Source organism: Aedes aegypti, chromosome 3 (assembly GCF_002204515.2).
Source record: "Aedes aegypti strain LVP_AGWG chromosome 3, AaegL5.0 Primary Assembly, whole genome shotgun sequence".
NCBI classification, from domain to species: Eukaryota; Metazoa; Arthropoda; class Insecta; order Diptera; family Culicidae; genus Aedes; species Aedes aegypti.
In genome coordinates, this window is record NC_035109.1 from 257,420,828 (window position 1) to 257,443,849 (window position 23,022).

Sequence of the window (23,022 nt, forward strand, 5' to 3'; positions counted from 1 at the left end):
TCTTTTACGCTTCTTCTAGCACAAGATCTTCCTTCTTCTCCTTGGCATAACGTCCTCACTGGGACAAAGCCTGCTTCTCAGCTTAGTGTTTTTATGAGCACTTCCACAGTTATTAACTGAGAGCTTTCTTTGCCAAAGTTGTAATTTTTGCATTCGTATATCGTGTGGCAGGTACGATCATACACTATGCCCAGGGAAGTCAAGGAAATTTCCATTACGATAAGATCGGGATCTGGGAATCGAACCCAGACACCTTCAGCATGGCTTTGCTTTGTAGCCGCGGACTCTAATCACTCAACTAAGGAAGGTCTAGCACAAGGTATTCCTTATAAAATTTTCATTATTTCACCCTATGTAACTTTTTGCTCTTTCTGGAAGTGCGAAAAAGTTCCATAGAATCCAGTATTGTTTTTGTTAAGTACCCTCCATCGGTTGTGCCAGCCTTACAATCTATTGGTGGTCCTTGAAGTACCTGATAACACGCTATCACGGATAAGGTTTGCTTCGAACCTTGCTCCCATCTTTCCGGACTTTGCGGGTGCTTACAAGAACGTAAGTTTCTTCGACGTACCTAAAGATATCATAAGTTCTATCAATTACTTTTGTAAAATGTATTTGATGTGAATTTACCCAAAAACTGAATCCATTGAAGTAAGAGCTATACTTTTCAAATGTTCGAATCCATCGATTACGTAATCTGGTGAAAAAATGCTAGTGCTTCGTATACTTTTGAAAGACTCCTTTGTTGCTGGAATATTGTGGCACAAGTCCATTTAATTGAACGCGCTTGTAAAAAACATTTGACCACCCTTCGAGCTCGACTATCCGGAAACAAATTATTATTCGCGTTTATAACAGCTTTTTTCTAAGCAGTCATTGTGACTTTCGGATATAATTCGTGCTTCATTTCTTCATCAATATTTATCAAGAGTTGAAATGCTGAAATGTAGGTACCTTCAGATTTAGATGGCAGTAAAAAACAGTTTAAAAGAGTTAAAATCGCACAGAATCACCAGTTCCAACTAATGTTAATAATGAATAAATTTGGCGATAGCCCTACGGGGCTGTAACAAAAGTACCATCGAGCATGGCTTTAGGACATTTCGTCGAATGACATTTGGTCGAATGACGTTTGGTCGAAAGGACATTTGGTCGTATGGACATTTGGTCGAATTGCTTTGGAACATTTATTTTGGTCGAATGACATCATTTGATAAAATTGATTTTTTTTTCAGGTTTTGCAAAGTTGGTAAGATAACGTTTGAATAATCTGAATAATTACCTATTGTTGAATAAAAAACAAGACATTTTATGTACCGTAAAACGGGGTAACTTTGATAATGCGGGTAACTTTGATAGTGCGTGACCCACCGCATACTAAATGAAATATCATAATTTCTGTTAATCAGTTAAGCAAAACGAATGTAAAACTAAAGAATATTAGTATGACACTTCATGTAAGAGCGGTTTTCATTATAATCAAGAACATTTTAGGCTTTTTATACGAATTTAAAAAATTTACACAATTTTAGCATTTTCAAAACGCTTACAAACAATCTGTTCTACGATCACTATTTGATGTAGTTTTGAATAGTTGGCCACTTATCTTTGATAGCCTAGTTATCATAGAACTTGAATACGGTTTCAAATCTCTTAGCGAAAAGCATATTCACAAACTGGGACCGTTTTTGTAATCTAAGTCAGAAATTTCCATATAACGTTAAACGCCTAGAGGTATGCAATGCCCTACAAATGTTCGTTATTCATTCAATTTTGTTTGAATCATACTCCATTATCAAAGTTACCCCAAAACAGAAAACCAACTTTCGATTATATGAAAAATTATATATCCATTCAGAATGAATCTTTTGCCAATTTATCGACTGTAATCGATAGCAAGGATGCCAGTACTTGTTTTAAAAATATAAATTGTAAATCTTTGAGACAGCATGCAAAAATATTCAAGTTTTCTTCGAAAAAACTATCAAAGTTACCCCGTTTTACGGTACTCTTATTTTTAAATTTCATACATCCTTTTATATGTGATTTGACGTTATGCCAAAATCTAGGTTTATTTTTGTACATTTACTGAAATATTTAGCTCTAGTGAATTCATTATATTTTAAAAATATCATCATTCTTTGAAAAACTGCTCAACAGCTTATTTTATTACTAAAAAATGTGAACATAATGCTTCCGCATGTGGGAAGAGTGCTCGGGATTTTTCTTTTTATTCCGGACCTTGCAGCTTACGGAGTGGCTAAGATTTTTGAATGTAGAAATCAGAATTAAAATGGCAGGAAAAAATTGCTGTAAGGAAAGCTTTTATGGCGAAGTGAATGTTAGGTGTCGGTAGCTTTACTTATGGCTAATTGGCTTATTGTGACTTCTATGTATGTAAGGGAAGACGAGTTGACTGAGGAAACAAAAGTTTCCTCCGCAGAACATACCTGAACGAAAAAGTAGCATGAAACTTCAAAAACGCAAGAGGTTGACCAATATGTTGGAAGAGCGTCCATCGAATCTATGACATTTGATCGAAAGACATTTGGTCGAATGACATTTAGTCGAATGACGTTTGGTCGAAAGTACATTGGGTCGAACGGACATTTCGTCGAATAGATATTTGATCGGAAAAGGTTCAGTTGCAACAGAAGGCATATAATATTTCGTCGAAACGACATTTCGTGGAAAGGATACATAGGATTACCAAAATTTTCATTTTTAATTATTTAAAGCTTCTACTGCAAACTCTGTTATTAACCCGAGGTCATCAACACTGTCAGCAAAGCCATATATTTTCTTATGGAATAACCTGAAAGTCACAAACCAATTATAGCCAATTGGCTATAAGTGGAGTTACCGGCACTTAACATTCACTTCGCCATAAAGGTTTTCCTTGAAGCAAATTACGCTGCCGTCTTAATTCTGATTTCCGCATTCAAAAATCTTACCCACGTCCTTAAGCTGCAAGACCCGAAATTCTCTCTCACTCTCTCCGAATGCTTCCATCAGATGAAGATCAGCAGTTCATTACGAAGAATGATGAAAATTCAAAAGAATAATAAATAATAAAAATATGATGTACACATCGTTGAGTGATAAAATAACTTGTTAAGCAGTTTTTTAAAGAATGATGATATTTTCAAAAAATAATAAATTCACTTGAACTAAATATATCAGTCAATGCACAAACAAAAAAAAACTTGGCATAACTTCAAATTACAAATAAAATGATGTATGAAATTAAAAACCCAGAGTACTTAAAATGTTCCATTTTTTATTCAACAGTATTTAATGATTCAGATTATTCAAAACAATACGTTATCTTACAAACTTTGTAAAACTTAGAACAACAATTTTACCACATGATTTTTCAATAAATCCCTTGAAAATAAGCTCTCAACCAAATTTCCGTTCAACTAAACGTCTTTCGACCAAAATAAGTGTTCCAAAGCAATTCGACCAAATGTCCTTTCGACCAAATAAACTTTCGACCAAATGTCATTCGACCAAATGTCTTTCGACGAAATGTTCTAAAGCCGCGTCCATCAAACTGAATAACAAAATTTTTGCTGATACTTTTTCAATTATTTTATCATTCTTGCTTTAGCAACAAAATGCTTCTCTCGACGATAGTCAGACTGAACGTAAAACTTTGTTTCCACACTATTTAGATTCGACCGCTATCCTTTCCACGAAATGTTGATTCGACCAAATATCATATGCTTTCTGCTGCAACTGAACCTTTTCGACCAAATGTCTATCCGACCAAATGTCCATTCGACCAAATGTCCATTCGACCAAATATCCATTCGACCAAATATCCATTCGACCAAACGTCATTCGACTAAATGTCATTCGACTAAATGTAATTCGACCAAATGTCACAGATTCATCGAGCATCCATATTTTGGAAGCAGCCAGTCACGCTATGTATGTATGTTACCTGCAGGAATAAGAAAGATGCAGCGATAAAAACAAATGTTATAAACTTCGAAACTACAAGCAGCTTAGTTTTATAAAATGAATAGATTATCGCAGATAACATAGTATTTGAAATAAGGATGAATGGAAAAAAAAACTACCACTTAAAAATAATGAGCTTTTGTTTTCAAAAGAATAAAGAATCATTATTATAAAAATAACTATACATGAATGTTCTCGATTTTATGCTCTGACGTTCACTGTTTCTGAAACGTCTTACCAAAAATATTGATACAGTAGAATTGATAAGAACACTATTCTATTAACATATTTAAATTCAAAACAGTTCTTAAATGTATTAAGGTAAGATCACCTATCGTATCAAGCAGCAAAATTAGAATTTAAAGTTTAAGTTTATTTATAAAGAATAAATAAGAAAATATTTTGAAAATTACTATATGTCAATATCATTGCACAAAAGTAACTATGTCCATGAAAAATGATTTTAAAACAGAAAATAGTTCACTATGTGTCAAATGTAAATAAAAAATCTATTAGAGCTAAAGTTAAATAAATATAAACTGCAATTTAAATAGAAAGATTTACCTGCCGTTGAAAACATGCGTATAATCCAGTGAATCAAATTGTCATCAAAACAGACGAAAAACAAACAACAAAGCAAGCTCGCTCACAGCCGTTTGTCCCAACTGTTGCGGATAAGGATACAAACAAAAGCAAATTTGTCATGACAATCACAGGACGCAACATTGTTGCAACCTTTTCAACTCGAGATTAATCAGTTATTTAAAACACAAAACCGCATTTGTTTTATAGATGCTGTTCGATGATGTTTCAATATACCAACACGGAGAAAGTTCTCGAAAATTGCAAAGCAAAGCCCAAAAAATCGCTGCGCATGTGTTAATTGATCATTGTCATATTCTGTTCAAGTGGTGATAAATTGATGTTGCGGAATAAAATTGTTGCGACAAGAATACGAGATGACAATGTCTTTGTTGCTGCGTATTGGGTGACAATTGATTCATTGGTATAATCCCTTTATCAGTTATCTCTTTTCCCAACAAGAACGGAATTCCGTAAAGAGTTTTGTATAGTTTTCTTGAATCGATTCAAAATCCTCGCTGGATATTGGCCTTGGGTTAAATTTCCGGTTCTTTGCGACTTCGTATACAAATCTTTTTCTGCGCGGATTTCTAAATCATGGTTTGAACCTTTTGATAAATAAAAAAAAAATAATTTAAATTGCAAGCTAATGTACCCAAATAACTATGTATATAATTTACCTCCATTGGTGCTTCCTTCGCACACTTTCTAATGACCATTGTCGGAACGTCACCATTTTCATTTGAACGGCGCTTCAAAGAATCGCTGTATTTAGCACAATCGTTGGCCAGAACATTGGGAGCATGACTGTGATTCATAGGGGCTTTCACGATGTGGTGACCAAGGGTTAATGCTGATTTGACCGTATCGTGACGTGCACCAGATAGCGCCTTACACCGCATGTATTTTTCAGGGTTCCTTTTATTGACGCAGCTCCAGTAATGGATAGCATCAATCTATTTAAAAATATTTATATTTATACGTGTCTTTTTAAAAAATATGTTTATACCTATTTTTTCAAATGGTAGGAATATCCACCACGAAGCAGCTTTGGTATCTATTTGTTGCTGGTAATAATTTCATATTCTTTATTCTTCATGCTTCCATCGTCTTGATCAACAGCTTCTTTTTGTTCTAAATCTTGCAATATTTTTTCATCTTGCAATATTTCTTCATTTGTAGGGCTTCTTGAATCATTGCCTTTTTTCCATTTTCTTTATGCTTGCCTCCCTCTTCATCCAAATTGGCATAGGAATCAACCCATTCTTCGTTGCTACAACCTTCGATAATCTCTTCAAAATTGATCTCGCAGAATTCTATTCCGAAACTTCAAAAGTAAAACTAGACGTTTTGCAGTTACCGTAAAACGGGGTAACTTTGATAGTTTTTTGACGTTAACTACGTCTTACGGCAATATACTGGGTGTCAATTGAAAATCTAAAATGTTGCGACCGTCACGAAATTATGTAAGGTTTTGAATGGTAATAACTCAACCATTTATCGGTAGATTTTCAATAATTTCCCACCAATCGGTCGGAAATTTATACAACATTTTACTCAAATGGAGAAAACTTTTGATTTTTGACGATAGACTGTCGAAAATTGGGAAAATGTCGACCCCTTTTTTACGCAACCAAACTCGTTCATATAGTCTTCCACGATTCTTTTGGGTTGGCTAGTGCACTATAAAAGCAGACCAATTTCTGCTTCTTCGCGCATTCTTCTTTTGACGTTAACTACGTCTTACGGCAATATACTGGGTGTCAAATAAAAATCTAAAATTTTGGGACCGTCACGATATTATGTTAGAGTTTGAACTAAAGGAAGGCTGCAACTATGAAAATCGACTAAAATTCAAATGCAAAAAATCACTTGGCGTAGTTAACGTTATGCGGTCGTGTCTTGTACACAACCCCCTCTGATTTTTCGAAGAAAACTTGAATATTTATACATGCTGTTTCAAAGAATTATAATTAATATTTTTAAAACAAGTACTGGCATCCTAGCTAACGATAGCAGCTGATAGATTGCCAAAAGATTTATTTTCAATGGATTTATAATGTTTCATATAATCGAAAGTCGGTTTATGTTTTGGGGTAGCTTTGATAATGGAGTATAAATTGAACAAAATTGAATAAATTGTATAACATTTATAGGGCATTGCAAACCTCTAGGCGTTTAACGTTATATGGAAATTTCTGACTTTGATTGCAAAAATGGTCTCAGTTTGTGAAAATGCTTTTCGCTAAGAGATTTTAGACCATATTCAAGTTCTTTGCTTACTAGGCTGTCAAAGATAAGTGAGTACCGTAATCCGGGGTATCATTGATCAGCGGGGTAACATTGATAAGAACGACTAATCTCGTAATAAGTTGGTATTGTCATTTATTGATGAAACATTTCCAAAGCATGAATGTTGCTTCTCTTTCTTATACTTATAAGCTATTCAAAAATTAAGATTTTTGCAAATATTGCGTTAACTTTATGCGTAAATTTGTCAAGTTTGTGAAACAATAATTTCAGTGGTTAAGGATGACACTACCAAAGATTCATGTCTCACATAAGTTCTGCAAGCGATATGAGCAAGGAAAACACGGTTCTCACTATAAATGGCATCGCCAAAATCGATTCCGTTGTCAAAAATTTTATGAGTATGTTCAATTAGGCAACATTGACGAAATACTGTTAAGAATGTAGAATTCCCTTAGGAAATTGCCTAACTTTAGGCGTATTCCGCTGTTCGAAGTGTTTTTAATTTTAAAATAACTCAAAAACTAAATGAGATGTAAGCGTTTCGACATCATATTCGGCTTTAGGGGCCATGATTTATGTAAGTAACGACATTTTCAATATTACCGAACGTTGTTTACATGGGTGATCAATGTTACCCCATATCAGCTAAATGAGAAAATCACATAAAACATTTTTGTAAACATGCTGAAATCTTTCAAAAAACAAACTACAGTATACAGTCACGAGCTGTGAGTGGCAGTACTTGTTTTAAAAATATAAAACTCACAACATTTACATTTTTGGATGAAATATTCAAGAAATATCCTAAAAACTGATGAATGTTACCCCGGATTACGGTAACTATTCAAAACGACATCTTATAGTGACCGTAGAACAGATTTTTGAAAGCGTTTCGAAAATGCTAAAATAGTAGAATTTTTTAATATTCGTATAAAAGCCTTAAATATTCTCGATTCAAATGAAAGATACCTCGTTTTACGGTATGAAAAATTAGATATATATATATTTTATATATATATATATATATATATATATATATATATATATATACAAAACAAACCTTTCTTTATATAAATAATGCAATCTATCAACTGCAATCAATAGCTAGGATGCCAGTACTTGTTTCAAAAATATAAAATATAATTCTTTGAAACAGCATGCATATCAAGTTTTCTTCGAACTACGGTACTTAAAATTTACCCAATGGACCGTAATCCGGGGGCAAATTGATCACTGGGGTTAATTTGATCAGGTCGGTACCAAATAACATTTCCTTCCAAGGATGCTGAAGGTTTTATTAGCACAAAAGACATTTCATGTTTTCTAGTTTATTAATGTTTTATGATGATTTTGATCCATTTCATTTTTATTAAGATCAGTTTTGCATAGAAATATTCACAGATTTTGAAGGTGTAAGCAATACAGTTGGAAATGTCTGTGCCAAACAATCCACTGGTGCAATGCCTACATGTTAACTTTGAGTGTTTAAAATGATGTGTAAGCTTAAGTATGAACTACTGAACTTATTTTTGATATCATACATCATAGCAAATATAGTTTTTTGCTTATAAAACCGTGCAATCTCGAATAATGTGCTCATTTCAAGGGAATTTGCCTACATTTAGGCGTATTAGGCGGATTTTCAATGTTTAATTTTGCATTAAACTGATCAAATACTCAAGTTATAAGAATATTGACATCATTTTCAGATTCAGAAGACCCAAATTTAGTTGATAGGGAAGTTTTTAATTCTAAAATCTGCTTTGTGATATGGTGATCAATTTCGCCCCAATGTGTCATTGTAATTTTTTGATAATAAAACTGTTTTTATGATATGTTTTATATTATTTCATGAACAATCAATTTCATAAACTGATACTGGTCAATGGAGTGCTGGTTTTGTTAATTTATTTGACAATACAACAAAAAGTTGTAAAATAGTGATCAATTTGCCCCCGGATTACGGTACTTGGCAATGTATGGGTTATGGCCTTCAGTCTATTACGCTCAAAAACGGATTTTACGTTTTCATCCGACGTTTCGGAGACATTTATCGTGTTTTTCTCAAGGAATCTGTGGACGATAAACATCTTATGTTGTGTTTATGTTTAATGATGTTGAGTTCACTTACTAACTGTGTTCCGTTTTCTCGTCAACATGCCCACAGCATAGGCAGCATAAGTCAACATACTGAAATCTACAAGAAATAATCAGATAAAAATTAACGAACAGGCGAACAGGGAGTGCTGGAGCACTTTTATCGTCTCAGTTACTTACTTTGCCCGTCCTGGATTAACACGGGCGTAGAATCCGAAAAACAATCCTGGTCACAGAATTTCGATTAAGTTGCCTGTTTATCGCCACTTTTATTCTTATTGTGTGGACTCTTGCTGTGTTGATTCTGATTGTGTCGTGTGTCTTATCTGTCTATTGCGTCTATTGGCTTCACTAGACTGAAGGGTGTACAATACGCCGGCATATGTGTTGCTCAAATTGTCTGTATCAGTGCGCTTGTTGACTATGTTGTGTGTGTTTATAATATGGCATGTTTCTAGTACGTGTAAATTCTGTTTCTAAAAACTAGAATCCACTATTTGTGTGCGATCGAACGCAAAAGTATGATGGCTGGCAGCGGAGTGATCTAGCAGCGCTGTTCGTTCTCGAAGTTGTGCTACCGTTTTGATTCATATTACGGACACTTAAGGCCCCAGTGAAGCGTTACTCATCAAAAAGCATATACAATATATCAGTTTGTATGATTCCTCAGCGTCATCGAGCCTTAAAAGCCCTTAGCCTTGAAATGGTGGGTCAAGATTTTGATTCCGCAACATGAATAATTTCAAATATATGAAAATGTGTGGACTTCCTATGATTCTTATTCCGGACGCTTCCTTACTTTTGCCTTGATTTCCGGACACTTAGATTCCAATTCCGGACAGCTCATGAAAATCATAAATAGAAAAGTCAAATGATCGATTGAAATCGTCAAACCACTAAACAGACGTCTAAGGCAGTTGGGCATTGTAAATTTTCATGGATATTCATGTAAAATGCTTATTAAAACAAGCTTCGAAAATGCGAACTTTTGAACGGCAAAAATTGAAACATTTAGTGTGAAATGTTTCCCATACAAAGAAGAGTGTCCGGAATTAAAAGCTGTCCGTTATATGAATCAAAACGGTATACCTCCAGGTCCTCCGTCGTCTTGCCTTGTTCCCACATGCTTTGTAGCTTGTTGGAACAGGAGCGGTGACTGGCGATCCTCGTTTGCAGCTGATAACACGCAGGGCAGTTTGCGCATGGGATGCTGTAGATGACGTTTGGCTTGTTGATTTTATCCTCCACTCCTTTTACCGGCGGTTAAATGTTTCCTATCGTTCACTTTACATTCAGCTTGAAAATGTGTGTAGTTTAGACTGGTAGTTTAGAAACCTCCCTGAGTCGATTGGCTTCATGTACCATTCAGTATCAACTGTTTGGACGGTCTGTCGAACCAAAAGCAAGTCTAGGAACGGAATTTTCCCGTCGTTTTCCTCTTCTACAGTAAACTGGATTCTGTCTTGGTATTCATTAAACATTCTTTCCACCTCGTCAATGAAGTCCTTGGGCACTGTCATTAGTATGATTGCTCAACCCATGGGTCAACCGTAGTTACAACTAAAATTCTTCAGATCCTGGATCGATGTAACAGGAAACCGCGCAACACGACGGGAATCCAGACACCTGGCCAGACTCGTAGCAGGGACGAATAATCATCGCAATAGAAAACCCAACGAATCCTTAACAGTAATCCGCCCTAACACAACTGGCACAAAAACCAATTACGATCCACTCCGATGTTTTAAGAGAGCATGTGTAGAAATAGATTTGTGGTTAAATTAATTAAATAATAACTTAATCAATCGCTCTTACAGCTAAGATTGTTTGATCCTGGATAGTTGCAACGACCGAACACCACTCATCACCAACAACAGGACCGAAATCTTGACGCAGAAAAAAAAAATGGAAAGCACAGTCGCTCCACAGTTATGGATAGCACACATATATGAATCAGAGTAGGATTAATCGGAGAATATTTCATCAAATATATTTGCAATCACGCAGATCACATATTACCTAAGTAAACCATAAATCTATACAGCATCGCAATCATTTATAGCTTGATAAAGCACATTATTTCCGTCCGTAGAAAATAAAATGTCAACCATATGCCTAGAAGCGCTCATCCATATCTGTGGGGCATTGAAAACCATACCACAGTTATGAATTAGTGATAATACGATTCCGAAAGAAACGCCAAAACATATGCTTTTACTTACACACCATTCGATTACCTCGCAGATAAAATGCAGTCATAGTATTCTGATCCATAATATAAGTCGTTTTGATCCATAATACGGAACCTCCCCACCCACTGATCCACATCTGTGAGACGAACAACGTTTGAAATTTCGATACAAATCGGAAATTTTTGGTAAAAAATCGTGACAACTATATTGTGCACTGCCCGGGAGGAAATTTTGTGTTGTACAGCGTCATCATGAGTTTTAATCATATTTTGTGCTGAAAAATGACCCTTAGTTGATCCATCACTGTGGGGTGACTGTATACGATACCGAAAGATTTGGTTTCTTCAGCTTCTTCCGCTTTTCCGAGCTACTTTAACTTCTATTCAAAGACATTGTCCTTAGAAGTGTAGTGAAAAACTTCCCAAAAGTTTTAGTATTGCACTGTTATAATCGAAAGAGAGCGAGAGAGGAGAAAATCTCTCATTGTTACATAAGTCCTTCTGAATAGTTACGCGAGATTTGAATAACTTAGATAGTAGCCCAGAAGCCCTCACAGTTATAAATCAACGCTTCTGGGAATACGGTTAACATGTTATTTTCTACGAACTGAAAAATATGCTTAAGCATATTATAATTGATTGTGATGTTGTACAGATTTCTGGTTCACGTAGGTAAAATGTGTTCTGAGTAATTACAACTCTAGTTGATGAGATATTCCCGTTTCAATTCAACTCTTATCCATAACTGTAGGGTGACAGACTTTTGTTGCATTTTTTGGTGTAGAAGTGGACGAATTATAACAGCTTTCACAAATTATAGTTGGAAAATATATCAATGTTGCAGATAAGTTTGAATATCTACCGTAGTGGAACATCTAAGTTTAATACGACGAATAATAGCGTTTACGACTAAGTACATCGAAACCCTAATAGTTTTTAGTTTTTCAAAAACCGTCGGTACGTGGATGTTGGGGAAGCTAGTCAGTAATTATTTACCACATTTCCATACGGCTTTCATATTCGACTTATTATGCCATACTATAGTATTTTTTTCAGACTGAAGTAAATCTATGATTACTTGTGACAACAAATTGCATTTGCTTTTCGTTTTTAATTTTAATATTTATGAGCTTCATTTGCCCTATACATATAAAATTCGTCAGTTTATACACTTTTTTCGTTTCAGATTTTTTTTCTTACCGAATGCAATCACCCAAATCGGATGTGGAGTTTTTCAGATAAAATATTCATATGAAACGGGACGATATATGTTACGTTACAGCTACCTACCCACCATTCGCTTTCAGGTGCGCGACCGTTCCAGCTTAATTTAAACAATTCATTCTGCACGGGACAAATAAAAATAAAACAAATTTCTGATCGATCAATCAACCGGTTCATACGATTGGTAGGCATTGTTCCGCTGGGCAATGACGACCATTCCCCATGGCCCTATCGCAACAAATGCGGAGCTTCGATATGTACAGTGGGGAAACAAAATCCGGACGGTACCAACATTACGCAAGGCTCGAATGTTCTCGATTGCAACGAAAATATCTCTAACATGAAGTGGCACACTAATACTCTTTTTTTTTGCATTGGCTAACAAAAATTATTACCAATCAGTGTATTCTCAACGCCGGCAACTAGCTCGGTCGGAGCTGATAATTAGCTTTTATTACCTTGACGCGAAATAGATATATGTAGTTTTTGTAATCTAAATAAATGTGTTTTGCCTAATAAATGTAATTATTGGTGTAACAGACTTATGTGGAATAAATAGTGTGTTTATGTGCATAATTTGAAGTGTCCTAAGTGATTAATCGGAGAGAAACCCACCCGAGACTATTGGAAGACAAGTACCCAATCCACCGAAGAACTTGTCCGCCCAGGAATTCTCACCGGTTAACCCGCAAGCCCTAATACAGTCCACTCACTTGGAAGGAAAAGGACCAGCTCCCAAATATTGATTCTTTTTTTTTTCTAAATCTAGGGGGAATTAGAGATTATTATTATTATTATATTCGTAAAGGAATGCTGCGTGCTTCAGCCCGGAACTTTATCCCAGCTTCTGGTAAAACTTTCATTGATTATGCTGATCTGATTTGGGGAAAATTGATTTTATGTACTTCGACTTCTTTTCTGGATCGGGATCTGTTTTTTTTTTGGACTATTTGATCATATCGATCATATCAAAACTTGCATCGTTTCAAACAGCACATCAATTCTAGCCATGCCTATTTCAGTCTAGTGACTGGAAACCAGAACACAACATGCATGAACATGAACAGGGCTGTTAAGTACCATGACCGTTTGCGACACTGACGAAACGAGTCTTCTCACTGTCACTAGGCGAAACTTTATATCATGTGTTCACTTCGTCACGTCGCAATAACGGCGCTCTCACGAGAGCAATTTAAATGTTGTTTTGCTGTTAAAATTTCTATCTTAACTTGGAGATTTTCGGGAAGTAAATGAGTTTCATAAGTTAAGTGGATGTCCTTCCATGATTCTAGTGATATGAATAGCATCGAAAAAATGAGAGAGAATTTGAAATCTCTGTCATTGTCCCGCCGTTCGATGACAGTGAGGGAAGCATCTACAGTCGAAGCTCGTTATAACGACAACTGTTATAACGACAAAAGCTCTCTATAGCGACCTTTTTCGGTCCCATGAAACGCATTTCGATGTTATAACTATTCTCTATAACGACTTTTCTCTATTGCGACGGTCCCTTGCGATGTCGTTATAACGCGCTTCGAATGTATGTCAAAGTCGCACGACACTCTTTATTTACATTGACGCTTTCCAGCCCTGATTATGAAGCTGATAAGCCTACGAATTCCATCTATACGAAAGAAAGAATGAGTGTGTAGGAAACTTCAATCACAAACAACACTAATGTTCCTGAGATGTTTATTTTGTTTTAAGAAATTAATGAAGGCAAAAGTTTTTTTTTTAATTTACGTCAAATTCACACAGTAAGTCAAATGTTACGAGAAAGGACGTCATAAGCTTACAGCAGAGCATTACTGATCAAATAGTTAAGCCGGTTTGAGATAGTAGATGATAATAATTCATAAGGAGTTAGAGAACTAAACGATGATATTTACCAACCATTCAAGTTAAGAGAAAAATACATTGCAAAACATACAATTACACATTTCTTTACAAAAGAATAGAAAGTTAGCATCGGAAACATCACATCGAAAGGATGTCTAATACCAATTAAGCATCAGTTTACGCAACTTTTTGAAAGTATTAGTGTTTTTGACGATACAATGAACCATATGAGACAGTTAGAAAAGAAAGAACATTTAACAAACGTTGTCAACTAATTTTGCGATGGATCTTCTTCGCGAACGATAATCTACGCATCTTTGCGATCCAAAATTCGACAAAATTTATTTTGCATTTTTGCGTCCATCGCAAAAAGCGAACGGATATGCCGAAGAAGCAAAATGAACACACCGATAAATTGCTCGCGAAGCCCATCCACTCGTAGGATTTTTTTTTTAATTTCTTTATTAGTATCATTCCAAACATTACATTCATTTCTTATATCTAGGTGTTCTGTGTTATCGTCCTAATTTTGTAAAACAAATTTAAGATTTTATTAGCATTTACAACATATTACATTTCATTTGCCGTAGCAGTTCAGATTTTTTACAGGTGAGTTGATTTCACCTGCTTATAAGAGAAAAAAAATAACGTTTTTAATTTACTTAACCTAACTTAACCTAAACATATAACGCATTAATCGTGGCAATGGAAGATTGCAACGATTTTGGTCTGAAATTAATTATGATTTTATTTGACATTTGTTCCAATGTTTCAACATTAGATATTCTATGTAACTCATTGGTACTATGCCAGGGAGGAAGCCTCAGAATAATTTTCAAAATTTTATTTTGAATTCTCTGCAGAGCTTTTTTCCTGGTAATACAACAGCTAGCCCATATTGGTACAGCATACAACATGGCTGGCCTGAAAATTTGTTTGAATATCAAAAGCTTGTTCTTAAGACAAAGTTTTGATTTTCTATTAATGAGATGAAAAATATGTTAAAATCATTCAATTCAGATCATAAACTATTATCTTTTCTAGTAAGACACACAGGATTAGAGCTGCCAAAAATAATTACAATAAACGACAAGACCATTATCTCAGACCATCTAAATATCGAGCTCGAATTAGCAGTTTTTTAATTCTCATGCCAATTGCTAGTCAAATAAAAGCTTTTTTCGAAAGTAAGAATATATTCAAGCAAATTATGGAACGCATGGAAACATTGGAAAAATCTGCAGAAATTTCTAATTATGTTAACGGAGGTAACATTCCGTATGTGGCATATAATATAACTTTCCTACAATTGATTAACAAATTTCGTCTAGATTGTATAACATTTTTGTGCCTGGAATGATAAAGAAAACTGATATGAATGAAGTTGGTGTTAGCAGATTGATAATGGAGCTAGTGAATGAATTTAAGCATATTAAAAAAAAGGGATAAACATTACTGTGGATAATGAAACTATATGTTGTGTGAGATTCGTTATGTGTCTGTTGCAAGGTAACAACCTTGGAATTCACTCAATGCTTTTATTGTCTAGCGGATTCAACGCGACGTTTTATTGCCGCTTTTATAGAAAGCCCAAAGAACTGCTTAAAACTGACAACAAATAGCATGCTGACTGCATACGACGTAGACAAGATTATGAAGAAGATATTGAAGTCGATCGGCATAGTAAGATATTTGGTATTACAAGTTATTCAATCTTCAATGAGCTACCATCATTCCATGTCGTAGAAAACAAGAGTGTTGACGCTAAGCACGATTTGTTTAGTAGCGGAATTTGCAAATACCCATTTGTAGAAGTATTAGACTACTGTATATTCAAAGAAATATTTCAACGTCAATGACCTGAACAATCGTAAGAAACAATTAGGAGACATATGTGTAGGCAATGAATTAGGACAAATGCATGACATCAGAGAAACATACAATAGCAAACATAAGCGTTTATCAGTTCTGTTCAAAATGACGTCTAACGAAATGCGTTTTTTGCCACTATTTTACTTTATTAGTAGGTCAGTTCGTGTCACCAAATGATTCGGTGTGGAAATATGCTCTAAATCTAGTAAAATTAGTCAAATTCTGCTTGAAACGTTCATTCACCTCATGACAATGAAGAACTTCGGAATTCAATAGATTTACATCACACAGCGTATATAAATTTGTTCAAAACAGAACTAAAGCCATAACTACCAAAGCCCCTACGGCCAATTTTATAACTAGGGTAAAACCAATCTACACAACCAGTACAAAATCCATCTAAGAAACAAAGCAGAAGGACCACTCTGGTCAAGCTCTTTAAATGTATTAAAAATAATTTCTCTGTAAAACTATTAAGCAAAATAAACTAGAATTTAATGCAATAATGCAAAATGAACTAAAGCCAAAACATCATTTTGTTTTACATTATCCTTCTGTAATTCAATTTTCAGGTCCCATACAAAGCATGATGTGCTTTCGAAATGAAGCTAAACATAAGGGGTTCAAACAATATGCTCATGTGTTTTCGTCAAGGAAGAACATCTGTTCTACGCTTTGCATCAAATCTTATTTACAATTTCCATATGAATTACTAAACCAGTGTTTTACAAACCGGTCGTCAGTCATAATTTTAATATGTGTGATATTCGGTTACGTAATTATTTTAGCTGAATCAGGCCGTTGAGTTCAAACACAGACTTCAATTTAATGCTTTCAAGTACAGTTATTTATAAAGGAACTAATTATAAAAATGTTCAATTCATAACAAAGCTAAAGTCGTCCAACATGCTACTGTATGAAATTCTAGAAATCATATCTCACAATGCTTCGTTATACTTTGTGCTGGATGTTTGGCAGATATCGTAAGACGGGGTAACTTTGACAGTTTTTTCGAAGAAAACTTGAATATATATGCATGCTGTTCCAAAGAATTAAAATTTATATTTTTTTAAAACAAGTACTGGCACCCTAGCTATCGATTGCAGTTGATAGATTGCCAAAAGATTTATTTTGAATGGTTATATAATTTTACATAAAATCGAAAAGCGGTTTTCTGTTTTGGGGTACCGTAAAACGGGGTATCTTTGATAATGTGGGTAACTTGATAGTGCGTTACTCACCACATACAAAACGAAATATCATAATTTCTGTTAATCGGTTAAGCAAAACGAATGCAAAACGAATGCAAAACTAAAGAATAGTAGTATGACACTTCATGTAAGACCTATTTTTGTTTGAATCGAGAACATTTGAGACTTTAGAAACGAACGTTAAAATTTTATACGGTTTTAGCATTTTTGAAACGCTCATAAACAATATGTTCTACGATCACTATTCGATGTAGTTTTGAATAGTTGACCACTTATCCTTGACAGCCTAGTTATCATAGAACATGAATATGGTCTCAAATCTCTCAGCGAAAAGCATTTTTACAAACTGGGACCATTTTTGTAATCAAAATCAGAAATTTCCATATAACGTTAACCGCCTGGAGGTGTAGAGGCAATGCCCTACAAATGTTACATAATTCATTCAATTTTGATCGATTTATGCTCCGTTATCAAAGTTACCCCAAAACAGAAAACCGACTTTCGATTATATGGAAAGTTATATATCCATTGAAAATAAATCTTTTAGCAATCTATCAACTGCAATCGATAGCTAGGATGCTAGTACTTGTTTCAAAAATATATATTATAATTCTTTGAAACAGCATGCATATATATTCAAGTTTTCTTCGAAAAATAAACTATCAAAGTTACCCCGTTTTACGGTAACTTTGATAACGGAGCATAAATCGAACAAAATTGAATGAATTTCGTAACATTTGTAGGACATTGTATACCTCTAGGCGTTTAACGTTATATGGAAATTTCTGACTTAGATTACAAAAATGCCAGTTTTATCTATTACGCTTCTATCCGGATGCAAATTATTGGAATTTCACGTAATGATCATCTGACTAATGTATCAAATGGATTGATGTCTGACTGGTTTTGCGGTATATGACTGTCCTGTACCATTCACGTGAAAATAGTGTGTATGTTTTCAAACTTGGACGTAGTTTGGCGGCTTTCAAAATTTCTTGTAGTTCGGTGTCCATCAAAACTGTGTTTGTTTGGCCGAAAGCAAATACAGAAAGTTGTCACAACAATAGGAACGATGTGTTTTTAAAATTTCCTCTCAATTTGGTATTAATTATCGCAGAGCTGTTTTCAGTGCTAGTGTACGGATCAAACAACAAAGCATGCTTTCAAAGAAAAGATATGCTTGCATGTTGGAAGGTACCTATATAATTGTATGCGACACTTTCGCCCATTAATTAAAAAAAAATCTCGTTTAAATTACGAGTTCGAACATCAATATGTTGTCTCTACCGTCCGGGCATTGATCCAACGCGGTAGTGTTTCTCTTTTGCTCTTGCGCATAATTTGTTCGATGTTTTTGTGTTCGCCTGAAAATATGGCTAACTATGATCGCACCGAGGCGACATGTGTTGCATAAGCTTTAGGCGCATTAGCTCAAATCGTTTCCCGTCCATGATCCCCTCGAAGCCATATTCGTGCAACGTGTGCTGTGCACCGCAGCAACGGAGACAGGAGGACAAAGCCAAAGCTCGTGGAATATTTTATGATTTGGTAACAGAGTGAGAGCTTTGGAGTAGTTTCGGAGCACACTGATTTGGCACCGGATGGAGAATATACACTGGAGGGCTTATGTATGTTTGTCCATTGTTGTATTACTGCTTAACTGTAATGCAGCAGCAAATGTGTGCCATACAGAAAAGCTAGGCAGCTGCTTGTTGTCCAGTGGGAATGACTCGAATGCAACCTCGGGTTGGCGCTTCTGGGTCGAATAGTAGCACCAATTTGTTCCGGTTTTGTGTCAGCAACCATTTTCACTCCCTATTGCCCACACACGATTCCATCTTCTACCCGGGACGAAAATGTCCACCGCATTTGCCAGCGAAGGTTTTTGTCACTACAGAACCACCCAACGACGACACAAAACTAGACCATGGGAGGATGAATCCTGTGAGCCACAGCAGTGTTTAAGCCGACTGAAATTATTAATGATTTTACGTAACTTGGCACTATCATGGCATACGGCTGCCGGAGATTTGTTTTATCTCTCCTACCTAGGCCTCTGGATTCGCTTATGCAAACGAGATATGATTCAACCGGATGACTTTTGATATAGAATCGGAGATGTTTATGTGGATGCAATTTGATGATTGTTATTCAGTGATTAATTTTGAAACTCAACATCGTTTGAATAATGGCAATGATAGAATTGATAAAAGGATTGTAGGTCAATCAAATTGTGTGATATGATTAAATGGTATGCATCGCATTTAGTCCTTTCAATTTCCATTCCATTTCCATTCCATTTCCATTCCATTTCCATTCCATTTCCATTTCATTTCCATTCCATTTCCATTCATTTCCATTCCATTTCCATTCCATTTCCATTCCATTTCCATTCCATTTCCATTCCATTTCCATTCCATTTCCATTCCATTTCCATTCCATTTCCATTCCATTTCCATTCCATTTCCATTCCATTTCCATTCCATTTCCATTCCATTTCCATTCCATTTCCATTCCATTTCCATTCCATTTCCATTCCATTTCCATTCCATTTCCATTCCATTTCCATTCCATTTCCATTCCATTTCCATTCCATTTCCATTCCATTTCCATTCCATTTCCATTCCATTTCCATTCCATTTCCATTCCATTTCCATTCCATTTCCATTCCATTTCCATTCCATTCCATTTCCATTCCATTTCCATTCCATTTCCATTCCATTTCCATTCCATTTCCATTCCATTTCCATTCCATTTCCATTCCATTTCCATTCCATTTCCATTCCATTTCCATTCCATTTCCATTCCATTTCCATTCCATTTCCATTCCATTTCCATTCCATTTCCATTCCATTTCCATTCCATTTCCATTCCATTTCCATTCCATTTCCATTCCATTTCCATTCCATTTCCATTCCATTTCCATTCCATTTCCATTCCATTTCCATTCCATTTCCATTCCATTTCCATTCCATTTCCATTCCATTTCCATTCCATTTCCATTCCATTTCCATTCCATTTCCATTCCATTTCCATTCCATTTCCATTCCATTTCCATTCCATTTCCATTCCATTTCCATTCCATTTCCATTCCATTTCCATTCCATTTCCATTCCATTTCCATTCCATTTCCATTCCATTTCCATTCCATTTCCATTCCATTTCCATTCCATTTCCATTCCATTTCCATTCCATTTCCATTCCATTTCCATTCCATTTCCATTCCATTTCCATTCCATTTCCATTCCATTTCCATTCCATTTCCATTCCATTTCCATTCCATTTCCATTCCATTTCCATTCCATTTCCATTCCATTTCCATTCCATTTCCATTCCATTTCCATTCCATTTCCATTCCATTCCATTCCATTCCATTTCCATTCCATTTCCATTCCATTTCCATTCCATTTCCATTCCATTTCCATTCCATTTCCATTCCATTTCCATTCCATTTCCATTCCATTTCCATTCCATTTCCATTCCATTCCATTTCCATTCCATTTCCATTCCATTTCCATTCCATTTCCATTCCATTTCCATTCCATTTCCATTCCATTTCCATTCCATTTCCATTCCATTTCCATTCCATTTCCATTCCATTTCCATTCCATTTCCATTCCATTTCCATTCCATTTCCATTCCATTTCCATTCCATTTCCATTCCATTTCCATTCCATTTCCATTCCATTTCCATTCCATTTCCATTCCATTTCCATTCCATTTCCATTCCATTTCCATTCCATTTCCATTCCATTTCCATTCCATTTCCATTCCATTTCCATTCCATTTCCATTCCATTTCCATTCCATTTCCATTCCATTTCCATTCCATTTCCATTCCATTTCCATTCCATTTCCATTCCATTTCCATTCCATTTCCATTCCATTTCCATTCCATTTCCATTCCATTTCCATTCCATTTCCATTCCATTTCCATTCCATTTCCATTCCATTTCCATTCCATTTCCATTCCATTTCCATTCCATTTCCATTTCTGGGTCTGCCGGAATGGAATTCCAGTCCAGAGATTCTAGACTTTTCAAGAATTGAAAATCTGAAGATTTGATAGCTTATCTGTCGAGCCTAATTCCCAGGAGTTTATCATACATATAGAAAAGGCTAAAATATAAATTTGATTTTATATCCTAGACTAATTGGAAGGTATGAGTGGGGGATGTAAAAATAAACAAGGAACAAATTGAAAAAGAATAAAATTTTCACATTTTTCAATCTCCATTTTGACTGTTTCTTTAAATATAAATATTTTAAATACCTAACAGATGTCAAAAAACAATGGATCTTTTTTCCCCCCTTTGACTTTTGAATTATTGAAAGTTGCTGAATGTGGTGTAAAACGTTAAAGAAAGATTCTACTAAAGAAATGCACAATCCTGCCCTTTGATCTTTGTCACCGGCCTTCAGAACTTATGCTTTGTCCAACTTGTCAGCGATATACACCAGATCACCACATCCTAATGGTGGCGACTCCACTTGGTCCTTCGGTTGATCGTCGGCAGATATTCGGCTACCCAGCGAGCCCAGAATTGATCCGCAAGATATTGTGACCGCTTCCCGACTAGAGGCCTGTAACAAAAATATAATAAAATTTTATCAGAATATAATATGCATATCATATTATGATATAATTTTGTTAGGCTCCTTTTACCATAGAACATAATAAAACAGAAATATAACATAATTTGTTTTATTTCCCTTTAAGATATATTTTTGTTCGTTTTTAACAACTTTATAACAAGATAAATAGATAATTATGCATTTCAATAATATACAATACTATCGTATATCGAACAGTATTATAATTTTGATACTTTGTATCAAAAATTATAACTTGGTTTGATATGTTTTTGATAGAATTAAAACAAATTTTGTTATGTTTATGTTACTATTCATACACTTTTTGTTATAATTTTAGTTATTTTAACAACATCCTGCATCAAGTTTGTAACAACCTATGTTCGAAAACTTTAACCTTGTTCCATCTCGATTGCACCTACACCACGGACAAAGTGTTTCGGCGTCAACGCTTTTCCGCTCATGGTTCTAGGCCGACGTACGTCAGCGGCCGTGAAGTAATCAGGATCGTCGTCAGCAACACTTCGTCGGTTATCGTCCGACCGTCGTTCAGCACGGAGTATGCTGCCTTCACTGAGCGAATCAGTCGCTCCCAGTTGTCCTCACTCACGGTTAGAATCTGTTGCACGATCGCCTTGCTTGCAGCATGGAAGTTCGTACCGTTGTCGGAGTAGAAATTAGCGGTTTTCCTCTACGGCACGACTCGCCGTATGGCATCAGACACGCTTGTGTCGTCAGGCTGTGAGCGATCTCAAGGTGGACATTCCTCGTCGTCATGTAGGGGAAGGAGTGGTAAAATGAACAAGGGTGGTAAAATGAACACCGTGCCATTTACCGAGATAAAACTAATTTCGATGATTTTTTATCACGCACGGACGATTTAGAGCGTAAATCGGAGTGTTTGAGTGTATACGTAGGTCAATTGAAGTGAAAATATCAAGGAAAACTAAGATTTTAGAAAACCACGTTTGAAAATCAGAACTGACGTAACTTTTATCTCGGAAGACTTGAGGTTTTTCAGTGAGGTGAATATCGTTATGATATGATGTCAAATCTTATAGCTTTAGAATTCTTTTTGAATGGGTTACAAGCATTAATGGATGTATTTTCGGTGAGGCAGTGAAAATTTTCAGAAATATTGGTTTTGCTCACATTTTTTGCATGATGTTCATTTTACCACCAACAGCTGTTC